This window comes from Schistocerca gregaria, chromosome 6, assembly GCF_023897955.1.
Source record: "Schistocerca gregaria isolate iqSchGreg1 chromosome 6, iqSchGreg1.2, whole genome shotgun sequence".
Taxonomy (NCBI): domain Eukaryota; kingdom Metazoa; phylum Arthropoda; class Insecta; order Orthoptera; family Acrididae; genus Schistocerca; species Schistocerca gregaria.
The window spans coordinates 461132661-461149124 of record NC_064925.1 but is presented as its reverse complement, the minus strand read 5'-3'; the positions used below and the strand labels follow the sequence as shown (position 1 = coordinate 461149124).

At 39.1% G+C, this 16464-nt stretch overlaps 1 protein-coding gene across 1 annotated transcript in view; it reads left to right on the top strand.

Moving 5' to 3' along the window:
* The first annotated feature begins 333 nt into the window (after positions 1 to 333).
* The window catches only part of LOC126278298 (N-acetyltransferase eco-like), a 78799-nt gene continuing 62668 nt past the window's right edge, over positions 334 to 16464 (top strand). Inside the window, exon 1 of the mRNA XM_049978309.1 lies at positions 334 to 1129. The gene's annotated coding sequence lies outside the window, so the exon portion shown is untranslated. The remainder of the gene's footprint in view (positions 1130 to 16464) is intronic.

Below are 16464 nucleotides of genomic sequence, written 5' to 3'. Positions count from 1 at the left end.
TTCCTAAGCTCTTTAGCGGCTTTCAGATCATCACTCCCCACCATGTGCCTGGACAAAGTAAGTTTTTCGCCCACGCACTTACGAACGATTTGCACACTATCTCGTAAATTTCTTCATTTCCAGGCTTTGCGCCTTTATTTTCACTTTCGCATTCCCTTCATCCATTCATGAAGTATCTTATCTTTGTTTTTTACCGCATTTGAAACGCAACAGTACGTTGCGCCCAGAGAGCTTGTTTTTCTAACTCGTCTTCACTATTCTAATATTTTCGCATTCCCTTCATCCATTCATGAAGTATCTTATCTTTGTTTTTTACCGCATTTGAAACGCAACAGTACGTTGCGCCCAGAGAGCTTGTTTTTCTAACTCGTCTTCACTATTCTAATATTTTCATTAAGTGTTAGGAGCACATGCTTTTCGTTCGACATAATATTGTCGTTTAAAGTGCTACAAGTCAGCTGAAACTGGCAGGTGCTGTATTTTTCTGGAATGCTTGTCCTTGCCGGGCCAAATGATTATTCAGCAGAGCAACACGGTCAGAGCTGTTCAATCTTCGTGTTAAAAGTAGCACGGATGTTAATAACTAAGGTGTACTTTAGTACAGCAGTACTGTGTAATCATATGCCGCATTATAAAATTAATTAGTAAATAAGTCTAAAAATTTCCGTTCAGTTTCGCCATTGGAGACGTTCCGCTTGTACGAAAAATTAGAATGCAAAAGTGTATTGAATGCACCTGAACTGAAATATTTCTACAGTTTAGCCAGACTTCCGGATGATACACGTTCCATTTTGATCAAGTTTTACTGTATTTTCATTTTTGTTGCTCGTCGGTGAACTACACCCAACATAAATCATTGCTTAGAAAATATCTTTGGTCCATACTCAAAGCGCGGGAAATGTTTAACGAATGTTTGTGAAATACTGTGAGTGGACTGTTTTTGAACTTCGAAGTGCCACATCTGATATTAATGTTGTGCTGGAAGGTGATATATTTTACAGATCTGTGGAATATATTAATACAATACATACAAGACTAAGAGATGCATACTCTTTGTATGGACAGTGTGTGAAGATACATTCGAAATTTCAAATTGTTGACATTTTGTATCGGATTTTCGTCTGCGTCGGTACGTACTTCCTTGTAGGAATAGTATAATGTAATTGTAAAATATAGCATAGATGAAGTTATCACTATCACCATGGGAGAGAAAATTAAATTTAGTGAAGGAATAAAACAGTTTTGTGACAAGCAATTTGTGAGTTGGGAGTGCTACGTTCCGCAACGGTTTTTGAAGGGAACGGTGGAAGTCAGTGCTTAGATAGGCTGTCACAGGGTTTGGACTTACGAACAGCATTTACTACTAATTATTTTGTAATGATTAATTTTTTGGAACAGGGTCGAATTTATATAAGATGTCGTTTTCTCTTCAAGTAAGATTTACACACACATCTGTGCGCAGAATTCTACCCATAAAATGGTATTCCCCATAACTATAAATCTTGCTAAATTGGGCGTCAGAGTTACAGGGAGGTTGAATTAACTGAAACTGTAATCCAAATCTAAATGAATCGTATATTGTTAAAGGGTGTAATTCAACTGCCACACATTTGTGCGAAATTAAGAAAAACCATTAAAATGCTATGTGGGCATCTTTATTGGTATTGTGTTATTGTTGGCTAAGAGATTGACTTTCTTATGTTATATTTCGGTAGTGTAATTAATCATTAAAAGATGAAATCTGGTGCCCTTAAAAAAATCAAGTTCTCGTGTACTCCTTTTTACTCAAATTACTGTAACGTTGTCTTGACTACATACGTTGTAACAATTGCAGTTCTTCGTTTCACAATACCAGTGCGTTATTGTATAAAAGTAATCATTGTCGTCGATGCATTCGTCTTGGCTGCCGTTAATTACAGGCAGCTTCAAAATTGCTGTCGAGTAGCTAGGTGTTAGGTAGGCACATAACGTTGCAGTTTTTCATTGTGTTTGGTTGATTATTCCAGATGCATAAGTTGTTTACTTTATTTTTTTAATTACACACATGGTGGACCATGTTGGAGGCCGAGAAGAAATGTCTGACTAAATCAGTCCAGTGATTAATTATTGATTCCATAGACCCACAAAGGAGGGGATCCTCCTAGGTTTGGAACATGTCTGATAAACACATTACAAAAATGTAATTAGAAAAACTTTAGTTTCATTAATTTTAATGACCCTCAGTCAATAAACAGTAAAATTGTGTACATGAATTAAAATTAAACTTCTAATATTTACAGGATTAATACTTGCATCTGCTTTCCATACATCCATGATTCAAACAGTAGGTAGTTACTTGGCTGTTACAACCAAGTATTGTTAAAAATTAAAGTATGATAAATTTTCATTAAAATGGTCTACTGCACTTGAGAAATTCATGGATGGAATAGGAGGAGTTGGCCACCAAAAATTCTTTAAATTTGTTTAAATTGTGCCTTGTCTGAAATTATTTAACTCTTAATGGTTGCTGGTAACTTACTGAAAAAGGCGTTGCTGACTACTGGACTCCTTTTTGGGCAAGAGTATGAGATTTTAAACCTTCATATATATTCTTATTCCTACTATTGATACTGTGAACTAAGCAGTTAGCTGGAAAAAGAGATGTATTATTTACAACAAACTTCATTAAGGAATAAATATACTGAGTAGCTGTGGTTAGTGTGCCCAATTCTTTGCATTGCTTTTGACACGATGTTCTTGGATTTAGGCCTACACTACCCATTACTCTTATTATACACTTCTGTACTCTAAAAAATTTTCTGGGTTTGTGGAGTTACCGCAGAATATATCATATGACATAATGGAGTGAAAAAAAAAGTAAAATAGGCCAATTTTTTATATTTATATCTCCCATGTCTGACATAATTCCCATTGCAAACATACTTGTTTAGGCACTTTAGCAATTTGTTAGTGTGTCACTCCGAACTGAATTTGTTCTCCTATCTCCATGTCGTCATATTTTATACACACACTAGAAGGAAATTCTGAACTGCATATAATGGGTCTCTTCAAAGTTTGGTGACAGTGAATTGGCTGTGAACCACTTATTAATGTCAGTAAAAATTTGATTAGCTGCCCTTTCTAAATTTATATTTGATTTACTATTTATTACAATGTTTGTATCATCTGCAAATAAGACAAACTTGGCATCTGGTAATGTAACAGATGACGGTCATTAACATACACAAAAAAAGTAGTGGACCTAGTTTGGAGCATTGGGGAGCACCACATGGAGTTTCTTCCAGTAAGATGTGACTGAAACCACTTTGCTGCACTACCAGTGATGCCATAATATTTTAATTTACTTTACTTTGACAGGTCACAGAATATGCCAGTGCCTCTAATTTGTTGTCTAATGAATTAAGGACATTTTCACTGTAAGCGTAAATAGCCTTCTCAATATCAGAACCCGTGAGAGACCCAAACTTTGACTTTGACAGTATGTTATTTTCACTAAGGTGCTCCAGTAGACGCTTGAACATAACATTTTCAAAGATTTTTGGAAAAGCTGGCAAAAGTGAGATTGATAGGTATTTAGGTGGCATTTCTTTGTTCCCTTTCTTGTGGAGAGGTATAACTTCAGTATCTTTGGGCCAGTCCGCGAATATTCCTGTGATAAGTGATTGAGTACACAAATAACTTACGATATGACTAAGCTCAAATGAACACTCTTTTATTAACTTTGTTGATATGTTATCAAACCACTAGAATGCTTTGATTCCAAGGACTTTATGACGGATTCTACTTCTTTGCGTGAAGTAAGTGTCAATTACATTTTGCTGAGATCGCTTGAGCGCACTGGTCTCAGGTATTCCATTGCATTATTTTCTGAACCTGACAACACCTGTGCCATCAGTAAGAGAGACAAAATACATGTTTAAATGGTTTGCAACACATGTTTGTGTTACCAGGGCTTCATTTACTTTTAGAGCTATTTGTTCCTCATAATTTCTGGTCCTATCTATCCCTGACTTAACTACGTCCCATATTGTTTTTATTTTATTCCTGGATGTATTTATTTTCTTCTCATAGTGCAGGTGTTTTGATTCCTGGATTACCTCCTTCAATATTTTGCAGTAATTTTTGTAACGAGATATACTGCTAGTGTTAAAGGTGTCCCTACATATCGGATAGTTTCCTTTTTGTCTCACAAGATATCATTATCCCTTGTGTGATCCATGGTTTCTTATTAGACTTCTGCTTAATTTGAGTTACCTTCAGGGGAAAACAATTTTTAAATAAGGTGCTAACTTTATTAATGAATGTTTTGTATTTTCCATTTGTGTCTTGGATGCTGTAATCATCATCCAATTAATTTCTTTGAGCAAGTTCCTAAATTTCTCAGTTTCTGACTGTTTTACCCTGGCAATTTTCAAAATCTGATGTGTGTTGCATGTCATGATCAGATAGCCCATTTGCCACTGGTTTTGTAATGTGGCTTAGTTGCCTAGAATTGTTTGTCTATAAAGATATTGTCAATGGCAGTCTTAGAACATTACACCCTAGTTGGGAAATTTACAGTAGAAATTAAATTGAATGACAATGTAACTGATTTCAGTAACTGTTCACTGACATTGTTTTTCAGGACATCTATATTAAAATCACCAGCAACCACTAGTCTAGTTCTTCGTTTCTTAATTTTAGATGAGATAATAAATATTAAAGACCGTTCATAAACGGGTTGAAATTTCCTGAAGGTGCTCTGTATATGGCTACTATTATGAAGGACCTATTATGAAATTCTATCTCTGTTGCACATGCTTCTAATTGCTGCTCTAAGCAAAATGTATTAATGTCAATATTCTTAAATTTAAAACTGTTTTTAAGAAATGTGGCAACTCCTCCTTTCTCCATATTTTGTCTACAGAAATAAACCTAGCTTAAATTCTGTAAGGTTTAAGGTATCTATACCAGTGGTCACATGATGTTCAGAGAGGCAGGTTATGTCAACTGTGTTTGATGTGACTAATTCATCAAGGCACATAAGTAGTCCATTAATTTTACTTCTAAGTCCTCGAATATTTTGATGCACTAAAGATAGTTGGCATTTCACATTTACCGAGATGAAATAGGGTGGAAATAAAATTTCTGCCGAGTGCTGTAAATTTTTAGCCAACAGCTGTGTTCGCTGATCCAATGTGCCAGGATTATGCTGTTTGATTTCTTTCTCAAACTGAAGGTTTCTTTCAACCTTTACTTCTCTCAGAACTTGACTTTGTTCTGTCCTACCTATTCTAAAAAAGGTGCTGCCCTAACACATATGACCACTGGTATATTATCACTCACGGCAGTGCCTCCTCCTCCTCCTCCCCCCCCCCCCCCCTTACATTTCCTGCTGTTAGCCCAGCCAGTTTTCCCTTTTCTGTTGAGCTGTAGGCCATGTCTGGTACAATCCTACCTACTGAGAGAATAAACAGGAACCAAACCAATATATGTGACCACATACCCGACCCAAGTAGCTGTTCCAACTCCAAATTAACTCTCTTGACAGAAGAGTTTAAATAAGATCGGTCATGGCATCCCAGAACAGACACAAAGTCAACAGTGGTATGTCTCATAGCTGATGCAATCTTTGCCAGGTCACACTCTATGGGCCTATGCAGAAACTATGAGTCAAGCCCCTCTTTATGTTATCAAAAACAAAATGTGAGAAAGGCCTGATAAAAACTGTCACAGACCCTTTTCTTGCAGTTTCTCCAGAAATTCTTCTCTTCCTGTACAAGTGAGGGAATGACTTTCAGATCTAGTATTTCAGTAGTAGCACCCTCTCTAATAAAAAATGTACTTGGTTTGATGTATTAAGAAACATGTTCTGTATAGTAAACCACCTGTCCTGCTTTTCTTTGTAATTCAGAAATCCTACTGCAGTGTGAAAGTGCCCTGTCACTGGAAAGTAATGGTAAAGTTTGTTTAATCTCCCAGAATTTGGTACAAGAGTAACCTTCTGTGTGTGTATTTCTTATTCTGAGTTGAGCAGTTATCAGAGTATAGATGCAGTTTTGTGTATTCTTGTGATATATATTTCCCATTATCGTCCGTAGATGAGCACACATCATTTGGACTCTTCGTACCTTCATGGTAGACATACACCTTGCTTATATCAGTCTTTAAGTTGAATGGGGGAGGAAGTGGTGTGTCGCGTGAGCGCTTGTGTGTGTGTGTGTGTGTGTGTGTTTTTTTAAAGTGGCATGATTCACGATGATGTCTCTTTATTTTTAAAAATGCACAATTCGTTGACTGATCATAAATGACATGATTCCATCTGTTACAGACTCCAACTCAACATTTCCCAATTTTCTAATGAGAATAGTCCATATCAATTCAGGCAGGCTAGGAAAAAATCTTACCTTCATAGTCTTGGATGTTATTGAATTTAGCGTATGTTAAAATGAAGGACTAAGTAAGGAACATGAATTTTTTTTTGTTTTCTCCAAAAAAAATTCTGCTCTGAGATACAGACCTTCAACGGTGACATTACGCATACCATTCTGAAGATGTGGATTTTGGAGGGGAAAAAAATTGAAATGCTGAGGGAACAGTTCTAGATAATTTGTTGGTTTTTTATTTGAAAGATAATTGTTTTATGATTACAAAGAAATTCTCCATTTGCATTTATCTGTCAAAGTTCTTTTACTATAGTGCTCTGAACTTTATGAGCTATGGACTCCCCCCCCCCCCCCCCCAAAGAATGCGAATCTGTTTCCCCCTCCACCCTCCATTAGTACCATATGGTTCTACATTCCCTGATAATGAGAGCTTCCACCTTTAGGTTGAATGGGTTTTATAAACAATTTATATTTTTGCCATACATAAAACCTGTTTTATTACCACATTATCACATAACAGGCTGATAAAAATCAAAACCTAGCCTTATAACATAGTTTTAGTTTAGGAAGATGAGTAAGAGACTCATTTTTTCAAGCATTTTGAATGGTTCCGAAATGACCAGCTATGTAACAATCTCGCTGCCGAAAGAAGAATGGTCCCCATAACCTTCTACAATGTCATATTATATTGTGCTGGTTCTATGTTTTAACGTTTAAGTCTTGCTTTTGCAGTTTCGTAATGCATTTCAGCGTGCTTGCACTAAACCTCAAGCCAGAAGAAACGGAGAACTCCACGAGAATGGTTTTTCTGCCCCATGTCGGTGGCGTGTCCATTAAGATCGGCAGGCTGTTTAAAAGACATCAAACAAAATGTGTCTTCCGCCCGCCCCTCCCCCCCCCCCCCCCTCCCAGAGCGAGTGCAAATGATGTTGGGTTCCGTTGAAAACAACCTAGGTTTAAGGGGACCAGGGATACATAAAATCTCCTGCCAGTGAAGGAAATCATGTATTGGCCAGACGTGTTGTACTGTTAAAGATAAATGCGCTGAACATTGGATCAGCCAGAAAAGTCTGCTATTGCTGGACACTGACACGGGACATCGTGTGAACTACGAAGATACAAAGATCCTACCGTCTGCCACCATGTACTTGAACTCCATCATTAAAGCAGTCGAAATACTTTTGAGCAACGACAAGAGACACGGGAGTTAACTCAGCAATGCATGGAAACCAGCAGTGGCGCCACTAAGGCACGAATCAGTCTACGCAGCTGGGGAATCTGAATCCACCCACTTAGACAGGGTGCCAACGCTCTGCCTGCGTGGGTGCAGGGCCAAGTGGTCCTTTTCTCTGGCAAGGGGCACTGGACGTCCCCGTGCTCTATGATTCATCTATGGTGATGTTATAGCCCCACCCTTGGCACCTGTGCTTTTCTGGCGAGCCAGCACATGTATAGACGAGCCACTGCAGCAACACGTCAGTAAGCACCTGAAGGTGACGAGCAGCTCTCTCGCTGAAATATTGTGCGTCTCTCACAACATTATCAGGCGTGAACCAGTGAAGCAGCAGTTACGTTGGGAAAGACTCAGATTTTTTCTTGTTTCCTTCTTCTTTTCATCTTCCAAAAATAACTTCATTCTTTGGCTTTGTTCCTCTTTCCTTTTCTCTGTCCATATTTTGCCTGTTTTCTTCCTGCATGGGGTTGTTAAAACTCCATTTGGTATGTGAAAGGTCCAAGGACTTAAAGGTTTCAATTTGTACAACTTCTGTGCATTCTGTTTTGTACTGAAATTAGCCAGTCAATGAACTGAAAATGTGTTCCACTGTTTCAATATCTTCCTTTGATATAGAGTGATGCCTTCCTGTTGAACCAATGGGAAACATTGTGAACAGGAAGTGAGCACTGATGCCGTTGTTGCTGTCCTTTGACTGGAAACCTATATCCAGCAGCTGCTCTGTGTGGCAGCATGAAGTTCACTACAATTTCATTTAACTCTTAACCGGTGTCTATAATCTCTGCAGTCCACCAGTTTCATGCCACAGACCTCCCCCTTCTCAGGTTGTGAATTTGAATATTATCTAGCAATTTTTAAAATGACTAGTAGCATCATCAGAAATAATGATCTTCTTTGCCCCTGTTTGCAGTTGAAGAATTTTGTGCCTTGTTAGCATAGCATGTGCTGAGTCATGTCCTGTGCCATCACTTATGACTGCAGCACTTGTGGTATGTTTTCAAAATATGTCACTCCTGTAAAAATTTAAACCTGGTCATTACTCCATTGATACCCTTGTACTTCTTGTGGGAGATTTACAGACCAGTTCTCAGCAAAATTACAGTGAAGCACTAAATATATTCTTCAGCCTGTACATGCCTTTTCACTTCTGTAATGAGTTGTTGCAATTTCTTCAGATGCTGGTGTGTTACTGCTTTCACTGACCATTATCCAAGTTCATCAATGAAACTGTCAAAGGCAACAATTTTTTTTTATTTAGTTTATTTTCCTCCCATGTCGCATATGTAATTTCTGCAGGGTTATCTGCTATGTCTTCTAGGCAAAGTGTCTGCAAAGACAGTCCTCTCTTTCCAGGCCAGTCTTGCCACATTATTGAAACAAACAAATCTTTCATGTTATGTCACAGATTACTAATGACTTCACATGCCCAACCAACATGTCATGTCACGTGATCCAGTAAGTTCTTCAAAGTTACCACACAAAGTTCAAAATTTGTGCAGTACACACATAAACAGGCATCTCTAGGTGGGTGTGGAACTACCCACTTAGGTTGTGGTGCATAAAATTTTGGTCTTCCAATATGTCAAGTTGTACAGTTGTCTTATAAATTGCAAAACTTTCTTTAATACTGTGAGTCATGTACACTTCACTTTTACAACTTTTTGACCTTCAGCTGTCACAGTTAGTGACTTTTTTGTCGGCACTCGGGCAAGAACAGTCCCATTTATCCTACAGGTAAAATACTGCACTATTTGAACTTGAGCTGCTTCTACAGCATGACCATAATAGTGATCTGGTCTTCCAAAGACTCATTTTACAGAATACATTTCTTGATTGGTCTGCCATGTACTTTTATACTGATGAAAGGTGGTTCAAAATTGTTTTCTTTGAAAATGTCTGTGGAGTAATAGTTACAACTTGCACGTTTTCACTGTATGGTGCTAAAAAATTCAGCAGCTGAATTGATATTTATGAAAAATATGTGGCAAGAGGTGCAGGAGTACTTTCGTTCATTTTCTTCTGAAGATGGAATTTCTACTTTGAAGAGTGTGGTCAGTTTTACTGTAGTGTATTCATCCATAGCTTTAGTAATTTCTCTGCACTTTCTTGATGCATAGAGCTTATGACTCGACTTCACTGAACACGGTTTCTTAGCAGAGTTAACCTCTACCTCTGTAGCTGACTGATTCAGGATATTTAATTCTTCCTCTATTGATGCAAAATTTGCATCATCTGTACTGTGGGAGACTGCACCTTGTTCAGATACTCGTTGTTGTTCTGTCAAAACATTTAGAACACAAAAAGTTGTCACTGGAAACACCTTGACTTTGAAACAGTCTTTAAATGAAAACATTTCTTCCCAACCTGAACAAAGTCTGTTTTGTTTATCTTATATATCACTCTTCTATGGATATGCAGACAGTCAGCACACTTCACTCTCCTGTGGCCCCAGTCAGAAGACATTTCAAAGTCCTTTTCACAAAACACACTGCAACTGTGTCAGCTGGCAGATTGCTCACAAAAACACAGAACTCGCTGGATGATCTTTCAAATAAGAATAACTGTATCAAAATATCTAGAATTGTTACAGAGATGCAGCATTTCAAAAAATATTTCGAGTTTTCCATCTTCAAAATGGTGTTCGCAGTGTTGTCTTTGGAGGCCTGTGTCTTGGGGCAGGAATTTCTTTGGAGAAAACAAAAAATTCGTGTTTCTTACTTCTTAATTCTAACGTCTCCCCCCACGAACCATGGACCTTGCCGTTGGTGGGGAGGCTTGCGTGCCTCAGCGATACAGATGGCCGTACCGTAGGTGCAACCACAACGGAGGGGTATCTGTTGAGAGGCCAGACAAACGTGTGGTTCCTGAAGAGGGGCAGCAGCCTTTTCAGTAGTTGCAGGGGCAACATTCTGGATGATTGACTGATCTGGCCTTGCAACTTTAACCAAAACGGCCTTGCTGTGCTGGTACTGCGAACGGCTGAAAGCAAGGGGAAACTACAGCCGTAATTTTTCCCGAGGACATGCAGCTGTACTGTATGATTAAATGATGATGGCATCCTCCTGGGTAAAATATTCCGGAGGTAAAATAGTCCCCCATTCGGATCTCCGGGGGCGGGGACTACTCAGGAGGATGTCGTTATCAGGAGAAAGAAAACTGGCGTTCTACGGATCGGAGCGTGGAATGTCAGATCCCTTAATCGGGCAGGTAGGTTAGAAAATTTAAAAAGGGAAATGGATAGGTTAAAGTTAGATATAGTGGGAATTAGTGAAGTTCGGTGGCAGGAGGAACAAGATGTCTGGTCAGGTGACTACAGGGTTATAAACACAAAATCAAATAGGGGGAATGCAGGAGTAGGTTTAATAATGAATAGGAAAATAGGAATGCGGGTAAGCTACTACAAACAGCATAGTGAACGCATTATTGTGGCCAAGATAGATACGAAGCCCACACCTACTACAGTAGTAAAAGTTTATATGCCAACTAGCTCTGCAGATGATGAAGAAATTGAAGAAATGTACGATGAAATAAAAGAAATTATTCAGATAGTGAAGGGAGACGAAAATTTAATAGTAATGGTTGACTGGAATTCGAGTGTAGGAAAAGGGAGAGAAGGAAACATAGTAGGTGAATATGGATTGGGGCTAAGAAATGAAAGAGGAAGCCGCCTAGTAGAATTTTGCACAGAGCACAACTTAATCATAGCCAACACTTGGTTTAAGAATCATGAAAGAAGGTTGTATACGTGGAAGAACCCTGGAGATACTAAAAGGTATCAGATAGATTATATAATGGTAAGACAGAGATTTAGGAACCAGGTTTTAAGTTGTAAGAGATTTCCAGGGGCAGATGTGGACTCTGACCACAATCTGTTGGTTATGACCTGCAGATTAAAACTGAAGAAACTGCAAAAATGTGGGAAATTAAGGAGATGGGACCTGGATAAACTGAAAGAACCAGAAGTTGTACAGAGTTTCAGGGAGAGCATAAGGGAACAATTGACAGGAATAGGGGAAAGAAATACAGTAGAAGAAGAATGGGTAGCTCTGAGGGATGAAGTAGTGAAGGCAGCAGAGGATAAAGTAGGTTCAAAGACGAGGGCTGCTAGAAATCCTTGGGTAACAGAAGAAATATTGAATTTAATTGATGAAAGGAGAAAATATAAAAATGCAGTAAATGAAGCAGGCAAAAAGGAATACAAACATCTCAAAAAATGAGATCGACAGGAAGTGCAAAATGGCTAAGAGGACAAATGTAAGGATGTAGAAGCTTCTCTCACTAGGGGTAGGATAGATACTGCCTACAGGAAAATTAAAGAGACCTTTGGAGAGAAGAGAACCACGTGTATGAATATCAAGAGCTCAGATGGCAACCCAGTTCTAACCAAAGAAGGGAAGGCAGAAAGGTGGAAGGAGTATATAGAAGGTTTATACAAGGGCGATGTACTTGTGGACAATATTATGGAAATGGAAGAGGATGTAGATGAAGACGAAATGGGAGATACGATACTGCGTGAAGAGTTTGACAGAGCACTGAAAGACCTGAGTCGAAACAAGGCCCCCGGAGTAGACAACATTCCATTAGAACTACTAACGGGCTTGGGAGAGCCAGTCCTGACAAAACTCTACCAGCTGGTGAGCAAGATGTGTGAGACAGGTGAAATACCCTCAGACTTCAAGAAGAATATAATAATTCCAATCCCAAAGAAAGCAGGTGCTGACAGATGTGAAAATTACCGAACTATCAGTTTAATAAGCCACGGCTGCAAAATACTAACGCGAATTCTTTACAGACGAATGGAAAACCTGATAGATGCGGACCTCGGGGAGGATCAGTTTGGATTCCGTCGAAATGTTGGAACACGTGAGGCAATACTGACCTTACGACTTATCTGAGAAGAAAGATTAAGAAAAGGCAAACCTACGTTTCTAGCATTTGTAGACTTACAGAAAGCTTTTGACAATGTTGACTGGAATACTCTATTTCAAATTCTAAAGGTGGCAGGGGTAAAATACAGGGAGCGAAAGGCTATTTACAATTTGTATAGAAACCAGATGGCAGTTATAAGAGTCGAGGGGCATGATAGGGAAGCAGTGGTTGGGAAAGGAGTGAGACAGGGTTGTAGCCTCTCCCCGATGTTATTCAATCTGTATATTGAGCAAGCAGTAAAGGAAACAAAAGACAAATTTGGAGTAGGTATTAAAATTCATGGAGACGAAGTAAAAACTTTGAGGTTCGCCGATGACATTATTCATGGAGACGAAGTAAAAACTTTGAGGTTCGCCGATGACATTGTAATTCTGTCAGAGACGGCAAAGGACTTGGAAGAGCAGTTGAACGGAATGGACAGTGTCGTGAAAGGAGGATATAAGATGAACATTAACAAAAGCAAAACGAGGATAATGGAATGTAGTCAAAGTAAATCGGGTGATGCTGAGGGAATTAGATTAGGAAATGAGACACTTAAAGTAGTAAAGGAGTTTTGCTATTTAGGAAGTAAAATAACTGATGATGGTCGAAGTAGAGAGGATATAAAATGTAGACTGGCAATGGCAAGGAAAGCGTTTCTGAAGAAGAGAAATTTGTTGACATCGTTTCTGAAAGTATTTGTTTGGAGTGTAGCCATGTATGGAAGTGAAACATGGACGATAAATAGTTTGGACAAGAAGAGAATAGAAGCTTTCGAAATGTGGTGCTACAGAAGAATGCTGAAGATTAAATGGGTAGATCACATAACTAATGAGGAAGTATTGAATAGGATTGGGGAGAAGAGAAGTTTGTGGCACAACTTGACTAGAAGAAGGGATCGGTTGGTAGGACATGTTTTGAGGCATCAAGGGATCACAAATTTAGCATTGGAGGGCAGCGTGGAGGGTAAAAATCGTAGAGGGAGACCGAGAGATGAGTACACTAAGCAGATTCAGAAGGATGTAGGTTGCAGTAGGTACTGGGAGATGAAGCAGCTTGCACAGGATAGAGTAGCATGGAGAGCTGCATCAAACCAGTCTCAGGACTGAAAACAACAACAACAACAACAATTCTAACGTATGCTAATTCAATAACATCAGAGACTATGAAGGTAATCCCCTGCCTGAAATGATATGGATTATGCCAATGGAATTTTCCCACCTCCCATGAGATTATTACCTTTCTTTGCTTATTTCTTGTAATCCTGCCAGGTCATATATCCCACTCACTTCAGTATCATTTTTTGGGCCATAATTGTGTTTTTCATTTTTTCAATTTAAAGGCCGTGAAAGTTGCTGCTAAAATGAGTGTGGTGGTATTGATTCCCCATGTTAAGAGGAGTGTTAGCTACAAGTCATCACTTTGGCCAGTGACATGTACATGTAGGTAAATAATCTTGAAGCCACTGTATGGTGCATGGCAGAAGGTACCCTGTACCACTACTTGTCATTCTCCTCCTGTTCCAGTTACAAATTAAAAGAGAGAAAAACGACTGTCTATGCGCCTCACATGAGCCCTAATTTCTTGTATCTTATCTTCGTTGTTCCTATGTGCGATCATGTTGTTGGTGGTAGAATAATTAAACAGTGTCAAGTACCAGTTCTGTAAATTTTCTCAATAATTTTTCTCGAAAAGAATGTCACCTTTTCTCCAGTGATTCCCATTTGAGTTCCCAAAGCATCTCCATAACACTTGTGTTGTCCGAACCCACCAGTAACAAATCAAGCAGCCCGCCTCTGAATTGCTTTAATGTCTTTCTTCAGTCCAACCTAGTATGGATCCAAAACACTCGAACAGTACACCAGTGTCCTCTATGCTGTCTCCTTTACAAGTGAACCGCTCTTTCCTAAAATTCTACTAATAAACCAAAGTCGGCCATTTGCGCCTTTCCTACCGCAGTTTTCACATGCTCGTTCCACCTCATATCGCTCTACACCATTATGCCCAGATAGTTAAATGACTTGACTGTCAAGCAGAACACTAGTAATATTTTATCCGAATGTTACAGGTTTGTTCTTCCTACTCATCCGCAATAACTCACACCTTTCCACATTTAGGACTAGCTGCCATTCATCGCACCAACTGGAAATTTTTTGCAAGTCATCTTGTATCTTCCTACAGTCAGTCAACTTTGACACCTTACAGTAGAACACAGCACCATCAGCAAACAACCGCAGTTTCTGCCCACCCTGCCTGCCAGATTATTTATGCATATTGAGAACAGCAGTATCCTGTGACACTTATCTGGGCACTCCTGATGGCGTCATTGGTGAACACTTCCTGTCGAGGACAACATACTGGGTTCTATTATTTAAGAAGTCTTCGAGCCACTTACATATCTGTGAACTTATTCCATGTGCTCTTTCCTTCATTAACAGTCTGCAACGGAGTATCATGTAAAATGCTTTCTGGAAATTTAGAAATATGGAATCCGCCTGTTGCCCTCGGTGCATAGTTATCAGTATATCATGTGAGAAAGGACAAGTTGAATTTCACATAAGCGATGCTTTCTAAAACCACAGTGATTCATGGAGGTAAGTTTTTTAGCCTAAAGAAAGTTTGTTATATTCGAACAGAGAATATGTTCAAGGAGTCTACAGTAAACGGAAGTTAGGGATATTGGTCTGTAATTTTGCAGATCCGTTCTTTTACCTCCTTCATATACTGGAGTCACCTGAGTGTTATTCCTATTGCTTTGGACTTGTGCTGGCGAAAGATTAAAGATAAATGCCAGCTAGTTAAGGGGCTAATGCTGTAGAGCACTCTGCAAAACCAAACTGGGATTCCATCTGGACCTGGTGATATGTTTTCAAAGCTTTCAGTTGTTTCTCGATGCCAGGTATGCATACGAGAGTCTATCTGAAGGTCAAATGACATTGTTTGTAAATGATTTCTTGAAGGTGAAATTTAAAACTTCGGCTTTTGTTTTGCTATCTTCACTGCCACACCAGGCTGGTCAACATGGGACTGAGTGTAAGCCTTAGACCTGCTTAGCGATTTTACATATCATCAGAATTTTCTGCCAGATCTTTTGCCAAGGTGGGACAGTGGTAGCTGTTCTATTCTTTGTGCAAAGATCATCTCACAGATTCACAAATCTCTACTAACCTTCACTTGTTGTCATTTGTGCATCCCCTTTTGAACCTAGAGTGCAACAGCCTCTGCTTCCTCAGCATCTGCCGAATTTTGTTGTTAAACCATGGTGAGTCTTTTCCATTCTTTTTCTACTTACTAGGCATGTAACACTCCAGATCACAATTTACAGTCTGCTTAAACTTTGCCCATAATTTCTCTACGTCCATCTTACTAGAACTATGTGATACCAATTTGCTAAGTGAGATGTTAATAACTGCTTATCTGCTCTACCTAGCAGAAACTCTCTCCTTGCACGTGGAATGATTTATTAACTTTCATAATCATAGCTGCTATAATGACATCATGGTCGCTAATCCCTGTTTCTATACTGACATTGTTGATAAGGTCAGTCTGTTTGTAGCTAAAAGGTCTGAGGCATATCCATGTGTGTGTGGGCTCCTGAGCTAGCTGTTCAGAACAATTTTCAGAAAACCTCTTCAAAAGTGTTTTGCATAATGGTCTGTCTGTACCCCTTGCAATGAATAGACAGAGATCCCAGTCTATATTTGGCAGGTTAAAGTCGCCTCAAACTAGTGGTGCATGATCTGGGTATTTACACGCTATTGACCGTAGCCTTTCTTTGAATGTCTCTAGAACTGTTGCTGCTGATTGGGGCGGCCAGTAAAAACATCCAACAATTAAATTAATTTCACCTACACCTCTTATATGCGACCAAATGACTTCACTGTCACACTCAACTTCAACCTCAATCAGGGTGTATACGACATGGGACAACTGGGAGATCCGGGAAAAACCCGGGAA